General features: G+C 38.8%; 1 protein-coding gene across 2 annotated transcripts in view; it reads left to right on the top strand.

The window, feature by feature from the left end:
* TRPC4 (transient receptor potential cation channel subfamily C member 4) overlaps positions 1-23,681 on the top strand; it is a 133,979-nt gene that overhangs the window by 19,127 nt on the left and 91,171 nt on the right. The gene's annotated exons all lie outside the window — the stretch shown is intronic.

The following is a 23,681-nucleotide window of genomic DNA, read 5'->3' as shown; positions in this document are numbered from 1 at the left end:
TGTAAATAATAACTACAGTCTTGGAAAAAATTATCATACTTTATAAAGGGACATAAAAACTGCAGATTGGCATGGCTGGGCTGCACATTTCATGTAGCTGGCTGTAACAAGAAAAAATACGAAAAGGAAGAGTCATAACCCATGCTGAGCTAATGGTGGGACTCAGTGATCTCATCTTCCATGAGTCTATAATTTGGATTTTTTTTTTTTTTAGTACTTTTGGTATGTGGTCAGAAAAATTAAGAACTGAAAGACAATATATATAAAAGGTACTGCCAGGAGTTACTTCCAAAACAGAGGCTGTAGCAGACTTACATCAGTGAACTGTTTAAGACAGCACTGTAGTATGTGGGTGGTGCTACTTTTGCCATTTATAGGCAATAAATACTACTCACTTTTGCTTAAGAAAGAATACTTAAAATTGCAAAATAGTTGTCGTAATGTAACCAAGAAGCCAACTTTTAGAAATGGTACTACACTGCTTGTTGTTTATAGCTAAAGAATCTAACATTAAACTGCTACTTTTTATGGACAAAATTTCTAGATCTTTTAGCCCAAGGCATATTTAAATATGCAGAAAAAAGATTCCTTGCAATGAGAAAAAGTTTAAAAATTCATAAACCTTTATTTGAAAATAATCACATCTGTGCTGTTCACACAGGTGATAGTAAGTACCAGAACACACCTAATTTTTCCTAAAAAAAAAAAAAGAATTTTTTTTAAATTGGAATTTCTTTCCTAAGGGAAGTGCTGGCTCATGAAATTGATACCATCCAAATAGTCTGGGAGAAGAGATTAATTTTGTGTAGTGCTTCCTTTCATTAACAATTGTTACAGAAGGCCGGCATTTTTCTTGCATAGAGTTACCTCTCAATAACTCTGTTTATCTCTGAATGTTTTAGCTTAATATTCAAAATTGTTTCAAATATTTCATAAGTGCATCTGTTCTGCAATCCTGAAAATCTGTGTTTTTTGTTTAATTCATAAAAATGATAGAATCATAGAATGGTTTGGGTTGGAAGGGACCTTAAAATCACCCAGTTCCAGCCCCCCTGCCATAGGCAGAAAACCTTCCACTAGACCAGGTTGCTCAAAGCCTGGCCTTGAAAATGTCCAGGGGTGTGGCATCCCCAGCTTCTCTGAGCAACCTGTTCCAGTGCCTCACAACCTCATAGTGAAGAATTTCTTCCTAATATCTAATCTAAACCTACCCTGCTGCAGTTTAAAGCCATTAATTATTGTCCTGTGGCTATCTGCCCATGTAATAAAATCACTCTCCAGCTTTTTTATAAGCTCCCTTTAGGTACTGAAAGGCTGCAAAGAGGTCTGTCCTAAGCCTCCTCTTCTCCAGGCTGAACAACCCCAACTCTCTCAGCCTGTCTTCATAGAAAAGAGCTCCACCCCTCTGATCATGTTAATAGCCCATCTCTGGACCTGCACTAGCAGATCCATGTTTTCCCTGTGCGGGGGACCCCAGAGTTAGATGCAGCACTCAAAGTGGGGTTTCAGGAGAGGGGAATAAAGGGGCAGAAGCACCTCCCTCATCGTGCTGGTCATGCCTCTTTTGATAAAGTCCAGGATTACCCCAAAATAATGAGGCATATGTAAGTACCACACAATGTATGTCATGTTTCAAAGGAAAACACTGCCTTATAAAGTGGCCACAGTGGGTGGTCTCATATGAGCACAAACTTTCATAGTTGAACAGAAGCTTCAAACTTCAATAACTAGCAGTAGCTATGATTTATACAGCTCTTAACTTTTTTTTTTTTAATAGGTAACACAAGTATTTTTGATCCAGACCAATATGTCTGTGTGCATTTTGGATGTATGTATGAATAGGTCCAATGGCTTTATCCTAAAAGGTTTCTAATTAGTAAATGTGACTTCCATTTGAGTTTTGAGTCAGGTCAGTCTGCAGCTTCTTCATAAAGTTCAGCAAGGGCAGTATTGGCCTTTTTTTCCCCCAGCTGGAATGAGAGTAACATCTCTTCTGTATGCAGCTCTTGTCCCAGGTGAAATCAGTTTTACAGTCCTAATTCTGTGAGTCACTGGGCAACGTGACTCACCCAATATCACCCAGTGGTATCTTGATTTCCAGCCCGATGCTTGGCTCACCAGGTAACTGAACAGAAGTACAGCTATTCTGAAATGTTTTGTTCCCCTTCCTAAGAGTCTCTCCTAAGCATTATATAAGCATGTTCTCACCAGAACAAGAACAACTGTGACTATATATGAGTGTATATATAGTTCTGCAATGTGGAGCTGCTTGCTGGAGTTCTCTTACTCAGTTTTGCAATATCTATCACTTTTTGGCCCTTTGAATGGAGGTGCCAGGGATACAAGTAATTCTTCTGGAAATAAAACATATTTGCCTTTCCTAAACAGGTGCTTGGGAGTTAGCTTATGTACACAGTGATCTCAGAGGCTCCTTTACTTTCATTAGTTCAGGATGAGCGTCTTAAGGAGGAGGAAAAAAATTAGATGTTGTGACATGATCTATAAGTTCAACAATTCCACAAAAGTTTTTTAGAGAGGCCAAAGTTAGATTCACTGACTACACATTTATTTCCTTTTAATTGTCCTCACTCCTTGCACTTCAGATGAAATTAGCTTTTTATTTATACTAGAAGTTGCTTTTATATGGTGGCTTACAAAAAAAAGTAATCTCCACATGTGCATGAAGAAATTCTCCTCTGAATACTTTATATCACTTAGCATTCAAGGATCTGAAAATGTGGCACATTTCTTGGTATCTTATACATAATTTTGTAGCTAAATTCTGGAATGTATTATTCAGTCTAACTGAGATTTTTGTGTAGTTTCCTTTCTGTCTTGGATTTTTGCTTTTCAGGATGTGGTGGGCAGGGCATGATGTAGAAGTGAAACAGAAAGTTTGTAAGTAAATGTAGCCAACAAAATGTCCTGAAATAATGATCTCCTTAGAGGTTTGCTTCATGTAAAATGGTACAACTCCAGGAATGATGATAAGCCTTTCATAAGCCAGATGCATTTAATCTTTTATATGCCCTGTGCATTCACAACATCACTTAGAATACTGTGTATGGCAAAGCCTTCAGAGTACTGTTAAACCCCATTAAACCCCACTGAGATTTAAGTAAGTGCTAGAGTGCTTGCTGAATCAAGGGTAGTCTTCTAGCTCTGTCTGTAGGACTGTTTTTGTGAAAATACATTTACTATTTATAGTCATACTGATGTCCCTCCTCTAAATTTAATTCCTCCCAGGTGCCATTTTAGACAAAAAAAATCACTGGCCCTACTCATAGCAGCCATGTGCGAGGAAATGAAGAGATGGCAGAGAAGAACAAAGTAAGAGTGTATGTTTTCTGCTGTGTCCCCAGCAATGCTTCAGTTCAACTGTCCCTTGGCACTTCTCCCCAAAGTCTCATACACTGCCCCACAAGATTGCACAGAGGTAACTTGCTCAGGCCAAAAATCTCCTGCTTGTGTGTAAATCTCAGAAAGGAGACTGGCATTGTGTGCCATCCTCACCTCAAGGATACAGGCTGTAGAAGGCTCTGGCTGTTCGTGCCATACTCATGTTCAAAACCAGTCCTTCACTTTGACAGACACAGTTTAGACAAGATAGGAAACATGGAAACCCTCAGGCAAACATTAGGCTTACTGGCTTGAAAAAGGACCTCGGTTTTTTTTCCTTTTTGGGAGAAGTGGAGGAAGGAATGTTTCTCTGCTGGGAGGGGATTTCCTTTTGTTTCTTTCTCCAGTCAGTGTTCTTAGCAGCTGATGAAGCCATGCTTGGTAGGACAATCTCCTTGGGTGCCATTTGGCTTTTATGGATTAAATTCTAGTTAGGGTAGGATCAAATTCTGTTGCCATAGGAGCACAATTACTTTTGAGGAGTCCTAGGGAAGTCCATGGTTGGAGAGCTTTCCGTGACTTGTTCAGTCTTTCACTGGTTCCCTGCATCCAGCTACCTGAAACCCAGATCCTTAACTACAGATCATTGGCAGAATTTGCCTCTGGACAGTGCTGTGGCTGTTTGCTAAATTGTCGTGGGCACTGTGGTCATGGAAACTTGAAGAGACGTGAGCCTGAGTATGATGAGTAAAAGCTTTTACCATGTGAGTTGGTAGTCTTCCATGTTCCTTTATCAGGACAAAATTATATGTTGGTCCATTATGCTTGGTGTCCCACACTGACATTGTCTCCCGAGCACATCTGCTCCTCTCCAGCACACACAGCCATGAGGACCATTTTCCCCTGTCCATCTCAGTTAGTGTGTCCCCTCCAAGCCAGCCTGGGATGGTTCCCAAATTCATTCTGACATGTCAGCACAGCCATAATGAAAATTCATAAAATCATATTCCATCTAAATACCAAAGAGGTGGATATTTATTCTAAGCACAGGTCTTAAATATGCAAATTTAAATTCTTCCTTAATTGGTAAGGTTGGAGAATTCTGCTTTTATGTTGTCTTTCTGGACCTGCATTAGCACTGTCTGGACTACATAACTTTGTTTAGTGATTGCCATAGAATTACTACCTCTTGTAAGATGATGATGTGTTTGACAAATTTCATCTAGTGTGGCTGGTGCAGTCTTGTAATAAAATATAATTTGGTCTTCTTTACAATTGAAGAAACAGATCTTCCCAGGTAATAGTTACTTTCCTTTGCTGTTGCTGCTACTACTAAATTGTTTTTCCTGTCACTGTATGCCCAAGGGTGTCTATAGATCTTAAATGCAACCAAATACAGCAAAATAGCCTCATCAATATCTTGTAGGCTTCAAGGGTGAAGGGAGCCAAAAGGGCCATGATTCCTTGTGGAGATGTGGTTTATGAGATTCCATGTGGGTGAGGGAGGAAGAGAAGAGAAGGACATGGCCCCCTTCACGGTATAACAAGAAGCATGGGGTCTCGGAGGGTGCTGTTGATGGGCAGCTCCATGACTGTGACAGCTTTCCTTGTCCTTCCCTTCTCCATCTCTTCATCTGAATGGCAGCCAGCACTTTCAGTCAAATAAAAGCTAATCTTCCCTTTCACATTTGCACTCAGGCAGCAGAGACAGGACTTCAGTCCTACTCCCTGAACCATCCGCTGCCTTGTTGCCACTGTGCAAGTCAATACAAATTCAGCGTCTGATTTCATCTGTAAAAGAGAGATAATCTCTCATTCAGGGAACAATTGCAGGTGAGGTTTGCAGTCAGCACTATGCCTCTCTGGGGAGGGTGTGATGTCCCATTGGCACTGCTGTAGCAGAGAGACAGTGCCATACACTTGAAGACAGACCTAAAAATAAGCACGTTTGTTGTTTCTATTTACAGCTGTTTTTTAAGACTTCTCACAGTGAAGTCCAGAATTGTACCTGCTAGAAAACAAAGTACTACAATTCTTTGATTATTTATCATGTTTTCATAAGTAGTAACAGCAGACTGTAGAACCTCCCTGAATGTATATTTTGTAATGACTGTACTTTGAAGTCATCACTGTCACATTACGTCAGTGTGCCTATGAGTGTCACTGCCATATATCACAAATGGGAAAGTCATCTCCTGTCAATCAAAATAATAGGAATGAAATTAAAATGAATGCTACAGGTTTTCCCTTTCAAGCTTGTGCCTCTTCTGATGTCACCTATTAAAGCAAAGTATTCCAATAAGTGTATCAAGATTTTAAATTAGATTCTTACCTTTTTACCTTTTACCTTTAAATTAGAATCTTGCCTTTATTTGAGCTGCAATATTGGAGTAAATTAAGGAAAATGTAGCAAGTTTTATTCAGTATTTCTTGATTTGCTCTTCTCACTCTTCTCTGTGATTAATCCTCAATATGTAATATAAAACTGTGCCATTCCTAATTAACTTCTACAGTTAAATAATGTTTAATTGTTACATTCTTCACAATAACTGTGAGAGAAAACTTCTGTCTTTTGTTGACATGTTCCCTGTGAAAAGACTTTTGAACTTATTAAGACTGTTTATTATTCCTGCTTTCATTTAGCTGATTTGCAATTCGCATCATCCTGCAGCCTCATCTACCCTTCAGGCAATGAAAACCAAAGTACAGCTGAGGTAAATTTTTACCAAGCAAATCAAAACCACACAACTAAACAAAAAGTAATTTTCACACCCAGCTGTCAGCAAAAACTGTGTGAAAACACTGTTCTCAGTTCAATATGCTTGGCAATTTGTGGTGAGCATTCCCACTGGTGGGGAATGTTTAGAGGCATTTGCACAATGCCCTTAATACCATAGTTTAACTTTTGGTCAGCCCTGGAGTGTTCAGATAGTTGGACTAGATGATTATTGTAGGTCCTTTTCAGGTGAAATATTCCTATTCTATTCCTATTCTATTCTATTCTATGCTAGACCTGTCCCAGTGGTTGCATCTCTTTGCCCAAAAGCAAAGATAGGGAAAATAATATATAAATCTTGTGGCTGTCTTAGTACAAGGTTGAATACAGCTGGAGCATATTTTTTTTCCCACTTCTGTAGACAACAAACAAGACACCAAGGAAGATCAAAGCCTCATTTGCATTGTAGAGGTCAAGATACCCAGGGAGGACAAGTCATGCAAGTCGTCTGTATAGAACTACTGGGCAAGCAGAAATGCAGTTGGACACAAACCATGTCTGGCTAAAGGTGGGCAGTGTGATCCCCAGTTCTGTCTTCATTTCTGTGCCTGGAGCCCAGGACTCAGGAGGAAGTTGCAAATGGTTTCACTCCAGCCTCTCAGCATGTGTGAATGGGATGGTCCAGCCCTGGCTAAATTCTCTCAAAGCATGAGGGCATCCTCTGGCCTCAATAGATTGGAGGCTCTCACTTCCCATAAGAGGATGCAGCATCACCTGTGAAAACATTTTGCAGTGAGTTAACACAGGATGGTTGGCAGATGTTCACAGGCAGCAAGGATGGTGGCAGACCTGCACAGTTAGGACGCAGTAAGAATCAGTAAATTCCTAAATAAGGCCTGAACCAACATTTCTTGTGCTATGAAGATCTTTTAGTGATGCTGCTGTGGTGCCTTTTGCAGTGCATCTTGCTAATTCTGTCTTCTGTGTGAAGGTCTTTACATGAGTAAAAGAGCTACCAAGGAAATGAATCAGCGTTGCATGGTTTGGCTCTTGGTTTACTTCAGGCAGTTAAACATGGGCATGTGAGACTTTTTTTTTTAAATTTCTGGTTCCATTAAGGTGTAATGAACCTTGCCTGAGGGTGCTTTATGCAGATCACCTGAATCTTTTATAGCTGCTATTTGCATATTTCATATAAAGAACACTGAATCTCTGTGTGGCATTTCTGTGACTTCATCAAACAAATATGAAATTCGTCCTTGCAAGAGCTAGTGGGGAAATATATAAGGGACATTTTATTTCTTAATAAAGAAACTAATATTTATTTTAATAAAATTTGGTATCTATAAGACTTGACTATTTGAGTGCTTTTAATGAAATCACATACACTATATTTGTAACCTTACATTCTGATCCAAAAATCTGTCCAGTGTCTCTATTCCAATCTTTTATAACATAATTCCAATTTTTTTTGTCATTAAATATGTAATCCATAACAGAAATGTCATCACTTTGCATAATATATATAAAAATATATTTATAAGTATTCAAATATAAATATAAAAATATATAGACACTCCAGTAGGAATGCTGACCTGTTATATAGTAGGAGCATCTTCGGTAATCACATTCTTTTAGGTAGTTTATATTAAAGTTTGTCTGTGTCCACAGATTTGGTATTGTATGCTTAGAAATGAAGAGTTAAAAAAGTTTACCTCACTGCATCTGAAATTTGAAGTAAAAAATAGTGAACATAATTCATTCTGCTAATGAGATTCATGAGTTGTCATTCAGTGTAAATCAAAGTCAGTAAAACCAAGAGATAGTAAAAATAAGACAAATTAAAATTGCATCCAGCATTTAGCAGAAAAATTGATATCAGAATTTTATTTTGGATGACATCTTCGGGGGGGAGATTATTATTTCAAAATGTTGAAATAATTAGTTTAGATAGATTTGGAACAATGTCTCAGAAAGTTTTAGTTATTTGATTTTTTTGTTTAATTTTAAAATTATTTAAATGCACTATTAATGTCAAAATTGTAACTCTTGTTTAAATTTTTGATTCATCAATGTATTCTCTTCCCACACTTCCATCTCTCAGCTCTTCATCTTCTTGAGTAATATTGAAATAGTCTCATTTGGAACACAGTTCCATTTTGAAACTTTGAAATCCATTGTAAAATGGCATTTTGATCCTTTGCAAAGCCTGTCATTAAATAATGACCTCAAACTAAAAGACTTTGTTAGTATTTCAGCATGTAGATTTCATCCTTTTTTTTTTTGGCAGAACATTGTTTATAGTCTTTATCTAGTAAGAGATGATTAGCACATTCATTAGCTGTTTGAACTGTTCATATGATGACAAATTTTTAATGTAATTTGAGTTATGAATTATTGACATAAAACATGTTAAGTATGGAAGTCTGCAAAGAAGAGATGAGCCAAGTAATACACTCAGACTAACCAGCTATTACAAGAATTGTCTATTTCAGGCTGGCTTTCTGGGCAGCTGGAGCAAAGTTGCCACCTCTGGCACAGTCTTTCCATGTTATTAAATTTTCCTGCAAAATTACTTTGTGATAAGTAATAGAAAAGATAAACAGAATAGTGAGAGTCAAACTGAATGCAAATTGCTCTAAATTTGCATGAGTTTTCAAAGAAATTGAATACCCAGAGCTCTCTGCCTCTGAGTTGAAGGCTTTCTGTACCAAGAGGAGGAAAGTAAGTGCCCAGGCAGCAGTCTGTTCACATTAGCTTTATTTTCCTGAACATTTCCTTGGGTTATTTCTGTGCTGGGTAAGATAGCAGAGATTAGCTAGTACAATTGAGCTGTTATATGCTCTCTCTTCTCTGAGAGAGGTTAAATTAAATGGTTCCTGGAGCTCTGTCTGCAACAATATTCCTTGCCTGGAGCTACACCAAGGTGGAAAAAGTAGCCACACTGGGAACTGTAAGAACAAATTATATAATGAAAATTTAACTTTGAAATAATATAAAGATTCACAGAATCACAGAATATTCTGAGTTGGAAGAGTCTCACTGGGATCATCAAAGTCCAGATTCTGGCCCTGCACAGGACCATCCCCAAGAGTCCTGTGCCCTCATATGCCCAAGAGCACTGTTCAAATTCTTCTTAACTCTGTCAGGGTTGGTGCTGTGACCACTTCCCTGGGGAGCCTGTTCCAGTGCCCAACCTCCCTCTGGTTGGTTTTCACCCGCTGGGTAAAAAAATATTTTTCTAATATCCAACCTAAACCTCTCCTGACACAACTTCAGGCTGTTCCCTTGAGTTCTGTCACCACAGAGAAGAAATTGGTGCCTGCCTGCCCCTCCTCTTCCCCTCATGAGGAAGTTGTAACTGCAATGAGGTCTCCCCTCAGTCTCCTCCAGGCTGAACAGACCAAGTGACCTCAGCCACTCCTCATTCAGCTTCTCCTCAAGGCCCTTCACCATCTTCAAACCCAAGAAGGAAAAAGAGAGAAAAAAAATACCAAGAAAGAAGTTTATTTTTATTGGCAGATTTGACAACAGCATGTCTCAGCTATTGTCTCCACAAGCTGGAAATGTGTTAATAACCAGCCTTTATTTCCACCATTTCTGTTCAAGCTCAGCTGGTTCCTGCACCACACCACGAGGAGCTGCATATTCATATCGCAAGCTGGAGGTCATGTTTGATTCAATGACAGCAAATAAATCCAGCAACAAACATAAGTCTGACCAAAATACAGAAGAGAGAAGAAGATGTGTGTCCACACACGGATGCCTTTTCCTGGTCTTAAAATCAAGAGTCATACACGGTTAGAAGGGGAAAAGGGTTTTTACCTTGGTATTTATTTTAAGGATCCTTAGGTGCACACGTCCAGGTCAAATGCACTGAAATGCACCCCGCCAAATGCACACCCACAGTAGATCAGGTATAACATTATAGGTTTTACTAATTAGCACATCTATCAAAGATTCCCCAATGAGAGGCTCAAGTGAGCCCCCCTCCCCAAGGAACCTTCCCCTGGATGGCTCTATCTTGGTTTACAGAATGTGTTCTGGAGAGGACCTTGGGGTCTGGGGCACACTAATCCCTACCTACGAAGCTTCTAAAATGTTAGTCTCTCAGCCTGACAAACAAGTCCAAGAATGTAGGCAAAAAGCACTAGGAATACAGAAGTTGTAAAAAGGTATAACAGGGGTATAAAAGAAAAGGCAAAAATCTTCATGGCATCACACTGTTCATGTGACATCTACGTACACTACATAGGCACTGGTGGGATCCCTGGAAAAGAGCTGTACAGCCGTGTACTGGCATTCCCACCACCCAACACAGGGGCAGTGTGTGCTTCCTGACATTAATGAAGTGCTGAATCCACTCTTAGCCTACCAGCACAGCTTCAGTGTTTTCATTCAGAAAGGCTACAGGGAGTGGTATTTATTTTAGATTATAATTGCTGGGTTTCTCTTCTTTCATACAAAGGAAATCAGCAAAGCAGAGATTATTGCTCTAACTTTAATTAAGTATTTCCACACCATCTAGCATTCAGGTTATTGTTTCCCCATAACTTTACCAACCTCTGCTGCTCTTCTGTTGAAGTAGAGGTGGTATATAAGAACAGAGCATTTGGAGATGATGTACAATGTGCAGTCATTAAAAAAGCCCTGCAACAATCTCAAATAAATATTATAAATAATAATTTTGACATGATCCAGAGAGGGAGGAAAACCTTTAAATTATTAGAAGCCTTCAGTCCTTCCACACACTTCTTGCTTAGCTTTGGAGAGATGTTTTTCAAATATTTTCCTCACATACTTACGTCATTTAGCTGGATGAGAAAGGTCATAATCTCCAGAAAACACAGTATACTTTAAAAAATGCTATGGCTACAGACAAGTGCTTTTGTTGGCATAGATTACATCACAGGGAGGGGGTACTGGAATTATTTTGGAGGAAGAGTCCCCTGAACATGACACTTATCCCACATCCCATCCTTTATGAAGCATATTTTGTCCAGCGTGCAGTCTTCTGAAGGGAATTGGTGATGGCTCTGGTGCTCTCCTCCTAAACCATTGTCTTCTTCCTTCCTGGTAGTGAAGGTTTCTTTCTCCGCACTTACTCCAGTCTGCAGTGGATTGCACCCTCTTTCTGCCAGCTTTTTTCAGCAGGTTTTCCTGGGTGCTGGAATCTGAACTTCCCAAGCCATTGTCGTGGATCACATGATTCCCCTCTCTGAAGCTCTCCTGGATCACTCTCTGACCCTTTGCAGTCCTGAATTTGTGGCTGCTTCCGGCATGAGCACATTTCCTTTGTCCCAGTCTGGACTCGTCCTTATTGTTGATCAATGATCTCAATCCATTACTGACTACCTTGTAATTTAAACTAGCTGTTCAGTAGAATTTCATCATAAAATCGATGGTGGTGTTGCCTCCTGCTTTAATAGAGGTAGATGCTTCTCACAATGAATTGACTGTCTGTGGAAGAGCTTTCTATGCTTAAAACCAAACAGGAAATACACAGTGCATTAACTACTAAGCAACTGTTTTCACAGTTTATTGTCAGGGTGCACATGTCATGTGGTTGACCATGGTCTTTTTTTGGATCTGCAAGGAAGAAACATGATATATTAGAGGTGCTGAGGTTCTGCTACATGGCAGCTATGCTTCGTGTGCATGCTGCAAGGTTAGCTGTTTCTAAACATTTATTTTTGTGGTTTCCTATGTGTTCTTACTGTCTCTTTAAGGCAGTTTTGTGGGAATGAAATGTTTAGTGCTGAAGGATCAGATCCAAAAATAGAAAAGAAATAGTTCTGAACATAAGCAACGATCTGAAGTACAAAGCCTAATGATAAATATAATTGTTAAAAATAGGAAATGGTGCTAGAAGTACTACTGAGGTATTTGTTTCTAGTAACAGCTTATTTCTTCTGTCTCCAGTAAGATAAGTGTCCTGAGGAAACTGTATGAAATAATGTGAAATTAAAGGTTGTAAATTAAAGTTTCTCTCTACCAGGTTATAAAAGCTGTAGTGCATGCTCCACTGCAGCAGAAAGTCTGGAGAATCCTGCTTTTTGGCTGCTCTCATGGCCAAATTATTTGCAAAAATAAAAGCTAAATTTGCAGAACGTGACATCTGGAATTTGCTCTAAGCTACACCAGCTGAAAACTCTATTAATAAAAGAATGGGGTTTTAAAATCTAATTAATTATTTACAAGTCCTGTGGTGGTTGAAGGTGGCTCTTCCTAAATAACATGTAAGAATACTTGTGATGATGTTTCATCCCATGTGCCCTCTTTCTGGAGGGGTGGCATGTGGGGCAAATGTTGAGTTTACAAGGCAAAGGGTCATGGAATGTTTTGAGTCCTGATTTAGGCCCAGGAACAAACCCTGCGGCTGCTTGGGAAGAGTATTCTAAGCTGAGAAGCAAAACATTCCACGGTCCTTAACCAGCTCAAAACATCAACATCTGACCTTCACAGTGGCATGAATGAAAGATTTAAAGAATTGTACCGTTTTGGAACTGAGTTCTCCAATGCCTCTGGCATTGTCATATGGTGATGCTGTAATTTTAAGTTACATGTTGTACCAGGGACACTATGTTCACCTAATGAAAAAGGGAAAAATAAGTTTTCCAGAGTCATAATTCCTTTTGTATAAAGAGTATGTAAATGGCTATAGGGTTTTCAGTCAAAATTGTTAATATAAATTCATTTTATTTATAGATGAAAATAAAAAGAAAGTTTCCTTGAAGAAACTATATTACAGTCTCACAAAACTGATAAAATGTCAAGCTTCAGAGTAACTACTTTAAAAGATGAATTAAACTACGACCTAGTTTAATTAAGTTTTAAGTTACAAATAATTTATCAAGTGTAAAAACTGGGCATGTCACACTTTATATTTTACAAATATAATTGTTGGAGTTGTTCTAAAGGTTAATATTAATTCCACTGTGCAAAACAAGTCTAAATCTATAAATATGTGTACTACAGATCTAAATTACCATCTATCCAAACACAGTTTAATTCATGATTAAACTGTCTCCTGCTGTCTTTCAAAACTCATGTGTCCCACATGGAAAGAATTTGTAGGCTAAATCCATTTTCTGGATGACATACTAAAAGTCTTCCTACTTCATTTAGGCATGTCTAAATCCAAACAAATCAGCAACAGCCTCCCTTGTAGCCCACAAGTTCTCCAGGAGGAATGAATCTGATCCTAAAGAAAGTATCTAAGATACATATATGAGGAATCTGTAGCAGCCTGTTTCACTACACTGACTGTAAAGGAGGACTCCCCTTAGTTAATCAACTAAATTTAACTAAGACTACTGTGGACAACTAAATTTAGACAACTAAACTTGGGTGGGAGGAATTCCTCCACAACAGTTTACATGCCAGTTAGAAAGGATGATCTCACTGTCGTGGGCAAAGATGAAACTGACTGTTTGTCTTGGTGCAAGTGAAGACATAGTATCAGGACATGGGAAGCTTTCACAAATGCCCCATTTTGTCTGTCTTGAGAAGCTACTGGCATTAGTCACTCCAATATGTTCCTCATGCGTTTCACTTTCAAACTTAGTGATACTCATTGCACTGTGACCTTTTCATGATTAAATTTTTTCCTTTGCCTGTGTCCTCTCACTTGGGTTGAAATATGTTAACCAATAAGTTGGTTATGCTCTCAAACTGAGCAGCCCTGGGTACACTTGGAGTGTGAATTAATGGCCAGAGAGCAGGAAAAGTACAGAAAAAAGTCTCAGCTTTTTTCCAAGCATGTTTCTGGCATAGCATGTGATACAGGGCACTTGTAGTTCTGTATCCTTTTCCATACATCTTCTGCTGCATTGCGAAGTAGCTTGTACAACAACCACCATGGTTGCTTTGTGTTTCAAGTGTTATCTTCTAGGTATTCCAACAAAATCAATTATATGAGTAAGGAGATACGTTTTATTTGTTTGCTAGACCATGGTGGAAGTTGCAATTCAGAACATCTTATTTTAGCTACATTTTTTCTTGATTTATAAGCATGGGGTGGAGAAGTTAGAACTGTTTACCAGTTGGCTAACAAAAGCCTAGAACTTTGCACTTGGCAACTGATTTGTTTGAGATAGAGAGTGATGGTATTATAGGAGTGGTAGTTATTTGTAGTGAATTAACTTGATGCAACATGACAGCCTTTTCCCTTTAACTCTCTATTGCAAGTGTGATGAAATAGTCCTTGGAGTTTGATTATTCTGTAAAAGTCCAACTATTAAAAAGTCATAACTGGATTCACTTTGAAGGTTGTTTAAGCAGCAGGAAATATCTCAGATCCCCTTTACCTGACGTCTTTGTCTCTATCCTGCACCTGCATTTTGTAAACTAGGCAAGTAAAAGATTCAAGTCGTATGAACGTATTTTCAGAGGAAACATCCATGATAAAGATGTATGTGGTCCAAATGATCCCTGCAGTTTAGAATATTGCCATGTCTCCTGAAGCAAAGATATTAGGAGAACGAAGCTCTTTCTCATGTGAGGAGCTTTTTTTAGATTTTAGTAATAATCAGAAATAGTATCAAAATACAGTGTAGCTCTATTTAGGCATTTGTGGGTGGTGTGTGGAGAACATTGTCTTAAGAAAAAGAATATACAAAGCATCTTTATTCACACTCAGCATAGTAGTAACAGTTTAGCAGATTTGCTTCTAAAAAGGCCGCATGGTAGTTAATTCAGGAACTCTTACAAATTTCCTAGATGACAGAGGTGGTTCTGACTTGCAAATGAACATAAGAAATTGGAAATCCCTCAATTATTGTTCCTAGGGTTCTTCTCCAGGTATATTTTTAAGTATGAAATTGTTTTGTTTTGTCCTATCATCGAAGCAATATTTCACTACCAAGGCTGACTTTCAGAATTTCTGAAGAATAGTTAAAAAGCCCACAGCGTTCTACACTTGTTGGTCCATTATATATAACTGTTACAAAATTAGAAAAACAGCTGCAGAGGTTTGTTTTCAATCAAGAAAGGAAAAAAAAAAAGAAGTAGCTAGAGACAAATAATTCCTGACTTGTTGAGGTTAGTACAAATCATGGATAGAGTTTAAGACCTATAATTTCTTAAGTCTGTAGTGGCATCCAAAATAGAATGGCTTTTCTTTTTTTAATTATTATATTCTGCTTACTAGATCTGTACTATAGAATGCATAGAAAGCATAAGTCCAAATTCTTTTCAATGCATGTTCAAAATTAGCATTACATACTGGCAGAACAACATTTTTCTATGGCAAATGATAACCAAAATTTTATAGGGTGAAAATTATATTATAATTTTCAGTTCATATTCTCACTTTGTAGACCACGTAATAAATTTGAGCATACTCTGATTACAGTCCTGTTGTGATTCTAAGTTTGTGTTTGGTAAAAGGCCTACTGGAAGGTTTCTATTTTATCACCTGAGCTTTTATTTCTAGCCAGTCCTGAATGCAGAACTGAGCACAGGCTCTTTCAGGCAAGTGTTGTAAGCACTTGTCTTTGGCATCATGCTCTTGTCATTTCTCTCTGTTGTAGTCAACTTTGAATTCCTTTTTCAGTGGCAAAATTCAGAAGGAATACTGAAAAATATTATGCCTCAGAACAACGTTGTGATTAGAATATATGTGTATAAACCACCTCAGCATGCTTCGTTCAAGATTTGACCAAGTGCTCTGAACACTGAATTGTTTTGTGAACATCAAGAATAACAGGTCTTTCTGGTTTGAAAGCAGTGATCCAAGATAATTTTCCTGAAAATTGGATTATAATATTTTTACTTTCAACAGAAATACAGTGTATCTTACTTGAAGGGGAACAATTTCCTCTAGATCTGTGAAGAAGCGGGGGGGTTGGGTTGGGTGCAACAGTCTTTTCACAAAGAAGTGGAGTTTAAATCATAGTCATAGAACAGTTTGGGTTGGGAGGGACTCAACACAGAGAGTAAGAACTTACTCATGCACCAAAGATCATGCTGTCATGTAAGTAACTGAACACTTCCTTTGATTAAGTTAGCTGCTTCTTAAAAAAAATTAACTTCATGTGCCAGCCACCAGAACCCATGGAAATTACTGCAATACTCTCAAATACCAGTGGACCAGGGGGACCTTTCTTAAGTATTTAATGATCAGAGCAATTTATGTCAACACTAGAGTTTCTAAACTGAAAACAAGAGATTGAATTATTGCAGAAGCATCTATGTTAGCCTAGTATCATAACATCAAAGTACCCTCTTAAGTGATTTTCCCTTCTACTTTTCCTCCTCCTACCATGCTTTGTTTGGCACTGCAGAGAAGCCTGGAGCCTGTGGACTAGATTCCTCTATGGGGTCCAAAGACAGATCACTGACTCCAGGTGCGTTCCTGCCATACTCCAGCTGCTAATGCTTAGCTTGCAGGACCAGGATAGAGCTCATCTGAGGTAAATCCCCTGAAATACAGGGCTCTCAGCAAGGAGGTCTGCTCCTATTGCACTGTGATATTTGCTGAGGCAGATGCAGTCTTAGTGTATCTATTCCTCTAGGAATGACAGCATGAAAAAATAATGCTCAAGCTCCAGTGCACTGTGATGACCCCCTCAAGTTTTGCACATGCTTTTGAGGAGCACAGAGCAAGTCTCACTAAGCAGACTGGTGCCTTCCTTATGCTTTGGTTCTGTCACATGCAGATCTGTGTGGTAGCAGGTGGTTTTCTGAATATAGCTGAGACAGCAGGGCTCATGTCATGTAGGCACAGGTACACCTGCTCCTGCTTCCTCTGTGGTGGTTGCTCTTGATCAGCCTTGCTTCGCACAGTTAAAAGCAATGTGGCAGAGATTAGCTATTTTAGCAGTCGCTCATCTGCTCTCATCAAATCAGACTGGACTTGTAGAAGCAGAGCTGGTCACCAGCCAGTTCAATTCTTTGCTTCTACCTTCTCACCTGACACAAACTGAAGTTTGGCAGATAGGCTGCTAACAGTGTTCTCGAGAAAGCTGGCTTAATTTCCTTTATACTTCCTTTTCTCGGTTTAGTCTAGTTTGGGATTGGTTGGGCATTTTTCTGGGGGGAAAATGGGGGTTTGGTTTTTGGTCTTTTTTTGGAGGAGAGGTATGGATAAAATAAATTGATTGCAGAATGTGAAGGAAAAGGTAAGGATAAAGACTTGCTTCAGGAGTGACGCATGATACTGAAGACATCTTATGCTGTCATCCCTGAAAATGTGACAGCAAGAAGTTGTGACTGCAGTAGAAAGTTTTGCCCATTGTCCCCTAGCAAAAGGCAAATATATAGCCAGTTCACCCCAAATCTTTCTAGTTGATGGATGTCATAGATTAAAACAACTTGGATGAATGGTTGTCAATAAGAAGGCTGTTAGCAAAATTTGCTTAAATAGGTCAGGGTTGAGTATAATTAGAAGTAATGGGGTGTGAGATAGCAAAGTGAAATAGCAGTGAAATATCTGGAAAGCATTTTGAATAGTGAAGTGTGTTGAACTGTGAAACATTCTCTCCTAGTGTTGAAATACATGCATATGTGTTCATAATTTATATTCTGTGCTGTTTTGCCTTTCTAATGTGATATGATAATCATGTATCTATGAAAATTATTGGGAAATCTTGGCACCTCTGATTTAATCCTAGCAGTATATATCTCTAGTGGGGCAAGTAGTGAGCCACATATCATAGATCAGAAATAACCAGATGGCAGCCCAGAAGGGCTCTGACGTTTGCTCAAATGTGGAGTAACAGGGTATCAGGCTGTGGGATGGTAACACCTGGTTGCCTGTTAGCACTTTGTGTCAAGGCAAAACTTTGATTGTCCCAAAAGTGGAGCAGTGCCTGCAACAGCCTCATCTGTGCCAAATGATGGCTGCTAATGTATTATATCTTAATTTTCTCATCAGATAGTGATTTAATGGGAGACATTCTTGATTTTACTATTAGTAGCAACAGGTGCATGGCAAAATCCACCTGTGCAGTGAGGTGAAGCTCATCCATTGCAGTATGTTGCCAGCAGCCTTGAGGTCTCAGTTTTTGCTGACCCTCTGACACCATGGGGAGAAGAGATGTGCTCTTTTCCATATGTCTGCCCCCGTGCATGGCTTTTCTATAGACTGCACAGCTAGGGAGCAGTTTGACAGTCACCCCCTTGGTGCTGCAGCTGCCTTAAAGCAGATGGTCTTCATTATTCCTTCCCCAGCAGACGTCTAAATTCAGCATGCTCCTGGGCTCTTCCTAGTGCTTAACTTGGCAGATGATACCTGCCCTAGAGGCAGCCCGTGACTTCCACCTGACCCAGTTCATATCTGAAACCTCAATGTATCATCTTGTAGCCCTACAGACCAATATTCAGGCAACTGAATTCTGCTCACCGTGTGGGATTTGCATCCAGGCCCACACAGGGTGTTCATGCAGGTGTCCCTAAGTGTGCTAGGTGAGAACACAGTCTGTTACCTGTTGGTGCTGACTGGCTTGTCGATCCCTAAGGAGAGTTGAATCACTTTGCAAGTGCTGCTAAAACTGTGATAAAGTTGCCTAGAGGGTATGTGTCTAACGATATCTGAAATGGTGTCCTTTTTGGATTCTACCTGTGGACAAAGAAAGGTATATTCTATTTGGCCAGTTCCCAAGGATGTCTCAGGCGTGTAGGATATCTTAAAGGTCATTCTCTGTTTAGAAAACCTAATCCCGTCCTGGTTATCCACTGACAACAGAGGGAGTCTGGGGACTTATCTCAAATGTCAATGTCTACATTTAGACATTTAACGTAGGTGTCTTAACCCTGAACTGAATCCCACCCACAGTTTTATTTTTCCAAAAGAAGTAGTCTAAGGACATGAGACTGCCTGAAGCAAAATGCCTAAAACTTGCCAGTAAATGATTGTCAAATATATGCACTACTTTGACACAGCTTTCATCCAAACAGTTGGTTGCTTTTCAGAAATAAATGAGAGTACACTTTTAGGGTCCACTGCCACTGGATGTAATTCTCAATTCTGTGTTATTTACCATATTCCAATGGACACATTCTGTTGCATGATCCACTACCCATTTCTTGTTGTTCTTATGTTGTTAACAATTTCTTTTCTGGCCTGGTCCCATCAGTTGCTAAGCCACTGCTAAAAATGGTGGACATTTTTTACTGATATCTGTAAAATGCAGGATCGAGATACTCTTTTTCAGTCAAATTGAGTAATTGTTTCTGAGAAGAAGAGTTTTATTAACAGCTGATATTTCTACCTTGAGGCTGACCTTATGTTTTGAGACAATTAGCGTGATTAAGTTCTCACTGACATGCCACTGTGCAATGAGCTTTGGAACTACTCTGTAAAGGCAATGTCTAAATTATACTACCCTTGAATTAGTCCAATTTGTCTTACTATTTAAGCAAATGAGCGTCATTAGTCTAGAAACAGTTCTACCTCTGGAAAACAAATTGCTCATTTTACCATGAGAATTGTTACTGTGAACAATATTAAAACCTCAGTCAACATCTCCTTACACAACCAGCGGTAAGTGAGCACTCGAGCACAGTATGTACCAATGGCAATTTAATTTTCCCCCTTGTTCCAATCAGTGAGTGTAGAGAACTGAGGGATCCATGTTTCAGTAACATCCCATCCCTGATACCTGACAGTCTGAAGTTTTTGCTGCTGTAAAAAAAAAAATCACTTTGAATATTTTGATTCTTAATCATTCCTAAAAGGAGTATTCCTTCTAGTCACAAACATTAATTTTAAATGGAATTATTTTCATTTGTTTGTCCGATTTTTCTCCTTAGAGCACCGGTAAAATAGTATCAACTCTTTTTGTGATGGATGGTATTATGTTAATAGTTCCTGATTATTTATTAAGGGTTATTGCATGTCTGAAGCTCTAGCTCTCAATGGAAAGAATGCCATAATTTTAGATTTCCTTGAATAGAAACCACTGGTTGTTAGTGCCCAGAACATCAGGGGACTGATGTGGGTTCACTTCAGTGTGAGCCAGCACAGCTGGCTGTGGATGGCCTGCAGGTAATGTGAGCCCTGGGAGGCAGCAGGGTCCACAGGGACTGGTGGAGGTCCCTGCTGAGGACACCAGTAGCAGGGAAGCAATGGCTCGAGGGCATGTTGCTGTAAGGATGTGTGCTAGGCTCTGTTTTCAGGGAATATGTTACCATCAGGCCAGAATAACCTGTTGCTTATTTTCAAGACAGAGCATGAACATTAGTTAGTAGTAGTACAAAGCCTTGTTACTAACAGCTGGTTTTACCTTTGGGTTATGCTCAGCTTTGTATATACTCTCATCTTTAGAAGAAAAAACAAAATTGCAAATGGAAGCTCCATCACTAGCAGCTGAGTTTGAAAGAAATTCCTACACTCAGTATGTAACGGCAACGTCAGCTTGGAGGGGACCGCAGAAAGTGTAGGATACACCTGCACAATGAGGAATAATGTTAACAGCTTCCACATATCTATTTGAAGGTCAATTTCTTTATGTGGCCTAAGGTCAGTTTCATCTCTTAGAAAACCAGTTTTACGGAAAAATGGGTATTACTTCCCTTCCCAGTTATAGTGAATTGTACATATATACCCCTTGAATATTGGTGATCTTTAATATCACAGGACATTTCATGAAATTTTAGTGGCCAGCAATGGTTTGATATGTTGGTTTAGCGCAGCATCGGAAAGGGAACATGTGCCACAACTCATGGTGCAGTCCCTTATGTGCTAGTGTATGTATTCTTTCTTAGAAAGGAATTAGAGTAAGAAATAAATTTCCTGCAAGGGGAAATCTTTCCAAAATAAATTTGGCTCATAACCTGCCTTGCTGCATGCATAACCAGCATTATTGCTGTATCTGGTTTACAATAGTGACAGGCACCTGCATATAAGGAGATATTCCTGATATTTCTAATCAAGGTAGGGTATGTCTTCCTTTGTACATTTATATTAATTTAGTTTTGACAAAATGCAATTTCTTATTTGCACATTTTTTCTTTTGAAAATGAATTTTCTGAACATCTTCGGTTCAGAGAATTCTTCAAATGCAGATACTCAGGCCTAGATTCATACCCACCTGTGCCAGTCAAAAGAAAGAAATGGAGATTTGACTTAATTGCTTGGAGCAGGATTTTTCTTCTCTTTTTCCACTAGCTCTAGAAGGAGACCAAGATAAATACATTCCAGCTTAGAAACCTTAGCAGGCTGTCTAAATTTAAGTAGGTTGTATCGAGGTACGGCACTCCTGAATGTGGTTAACATCTACATTGTTTACCTCTTATATTCATTAGTAAGAGGCATGGGTGGGTGTCATTCAACTCACTTGGAAAAAACAGTAAACAATAAAAGCTTCTCTTCTTAGCCAGGTGATAGTTGCCTTTGTTTTACCGTATTGGCAAATGTGATCAATAAAATAAAATGAAATAGAAAGAAATTATCATATTTATATTCCACCTATCTTACTCAATAAAATAAAATGGTGGTGGGTATATTTAGAACAAAGTTTTCAAATATAAAGTTCATGATGTTCACAGGGAACATTTGACATTCTTAACTACAAGAGGTCATGGAGTCAAAGACTTACTGACTACTAACAAACAGAGGCAGAGGCCCGTGTGATACATCTAAGTAAAGAGAAAACTGACTAAAACTCAGCCTCTGTGGAGGAAGATGATTACTGGAAGAAAAGAAGTTCTTATATGTAGGCATCATTGCAGAATTAGGTACACGCATTATGAGGTTTCTTTTGCTTTGCCCTTGAGACCTGTTATTCCACTATTGTGGGAAGCAGAGTAAAAAAGGTTAGTCTAATCTATCTAAAAGTGAAAATTATGTGAGCATTTGCAGAATAATTTAAAAAAATATTTTTTTTTCCTTTTACCAGAAGTTTATTGACTGAAAAATCTGAGGAGGAAAAGAACATGGGTTATCAGCAGATTAAAAGTTGATGATTATGATATAGTCTTGAACAAGGTGATTGTAGGTCTAGAACTTAATCAAGTAAAATACCCAAGTATGAGATAGAGAATTATTGAAATCATATAAGGCAGTAAAGTGTTTCTTGGAGTAACATGTACACTTAGGTCACTCAGAAAAAGTTGTGTGGCAAACAAATATTGCAAACCCCAAAGGAGTCTGAAGGTTCAATTCAGCTGACCACTTATACACATCTATTACTAGTTGAATGCCTGAGGGTACCAGGGGTTTGGGGCATGAAATAAGAGCTAGAGTGGACCTGTGCCTTTTCAGGAGAGCAAGTGGGGGCAGGTTGGGTATCCTGGGGTGTTACAGGTGACACCAATGTGCAAGAAATAGGCTGGAGCTGTAAAGGAGACATATTTGTGCAGCCTGGCAAAAGGAACTCTAAAGCTGGGATAGCTTTTCCTCCAACTATGCTGGAAGAAGGATAATCCTGTCAGTAGTTCTCAACAGCTGAACATAACTTAGGACTGAGGAAATGGTCGTGCTGGAGGAATGACACCACCACTCACAGAAGCAGTGGGTCAGGGGGATCCCAGCTACTTCTGAGAGGGAGTCTGGGCTTTAGAGAGTCAGATTGCTGAAGGAAGTTGGCTGTGTGAGAGGCTGGATTTGGTGGCTCAGGAAGCCTTTTCCAGTTCAGGTTTTTCAGGACCAGGAAGGCATGTTGATTTTCCGTCAATCTGCCTTATGTCAGAGTTCAGATGAGGCACTTACAGTAATCCTTAAGTTTGTGAATCTCTTACAACATCTGAACTTCTTGATAGTTAAAATATTATTTCAAAGAGTTTCTGATAATCAACTGTCATTTTCCTGAAATGTTAATGTTACTTGCTGTTCTCTTCAGCTTTTATTTGCTTGTCTTGCCAAGGAGGTATTCCTACGCTGAGAATCTTAGTTAGGCTGGCTTGTGTTTAGATGAACTTGTATCCTTTGGCTTAAGATGAAGAAAGCATAACACAGGTGCTTAAAAATGAAGTTGTTTACTCACTATTTCCAGACATAAATCTGGAATATTACTTTTTAAACTAGATGAGTAAAAAACTGGGCTAAAAGAGTGAAGAATTAATCTTCTGCCAGTTGGAAATAATGACAAGATGCATTTTTCAGTGAAAGTTTTCTGTATCAATTATTTCCTATTTTCTTATCTGTCAGATATATTTTTTCTGTGAATAACATGCTGAAATAATTATATGTTTGGGAGAGGAGTCATTATTTAGGAGAAGAGACTTTATTTATACTTAAAAAAGCAGTTGATAAGGAAGTGTTGAGGAGATAGATTTGTTGTTCAGATTTTCAGGTGATCTATTTTTAAAGATTTTGTGTTGTAATACAGTGATGTACCTTCTTCTAGCATTCTTCCACACAAGAAAATACAAACTTCCTGAAGGATGCTAGAAGTATTTGAGCTATTACCAATCTGCTGGGTCACAGATCTATAGAACACTATAATAGGCATGCCTTTGTCAGCTAGGGAATCCACATGACAGCATTCTGGTGCCATCACTCCCTAGCAATGAGAATTCTCTTATTGTTACTATTTATATTTTTCACTCCTGTTGTAATTTAGCAGGAGACTTTCAATCCTGAATTGTTATTTGGGCATATGTGTACATGAAAATTTGGCCATGCAGGCAAATTTCTGGCAAGAACTGTTCCCCTGGATTTAGGAAGCCTTATATAATACCT

This window comes from Corvus cornix, chromosome 1 (genome assembly GCF_000738735.6).
Source record: "Corvus cornix cornix isolate S_Up_H32 chromosome 1, ASM73873v5, whole genome shotgun sequence".
In the NCBI taxonomy this organism is placed as follows: domain Eukaryota; kingdom Metazoa; phylum Chordata; class Aves; order Passeriformes; family Corvidae; genus Corvus; species Corvus cornix.
Note: the sequence above shows the minus strand (reverse complement) of the source record. Positions and strands in the feature narration are given on the sequence as shown.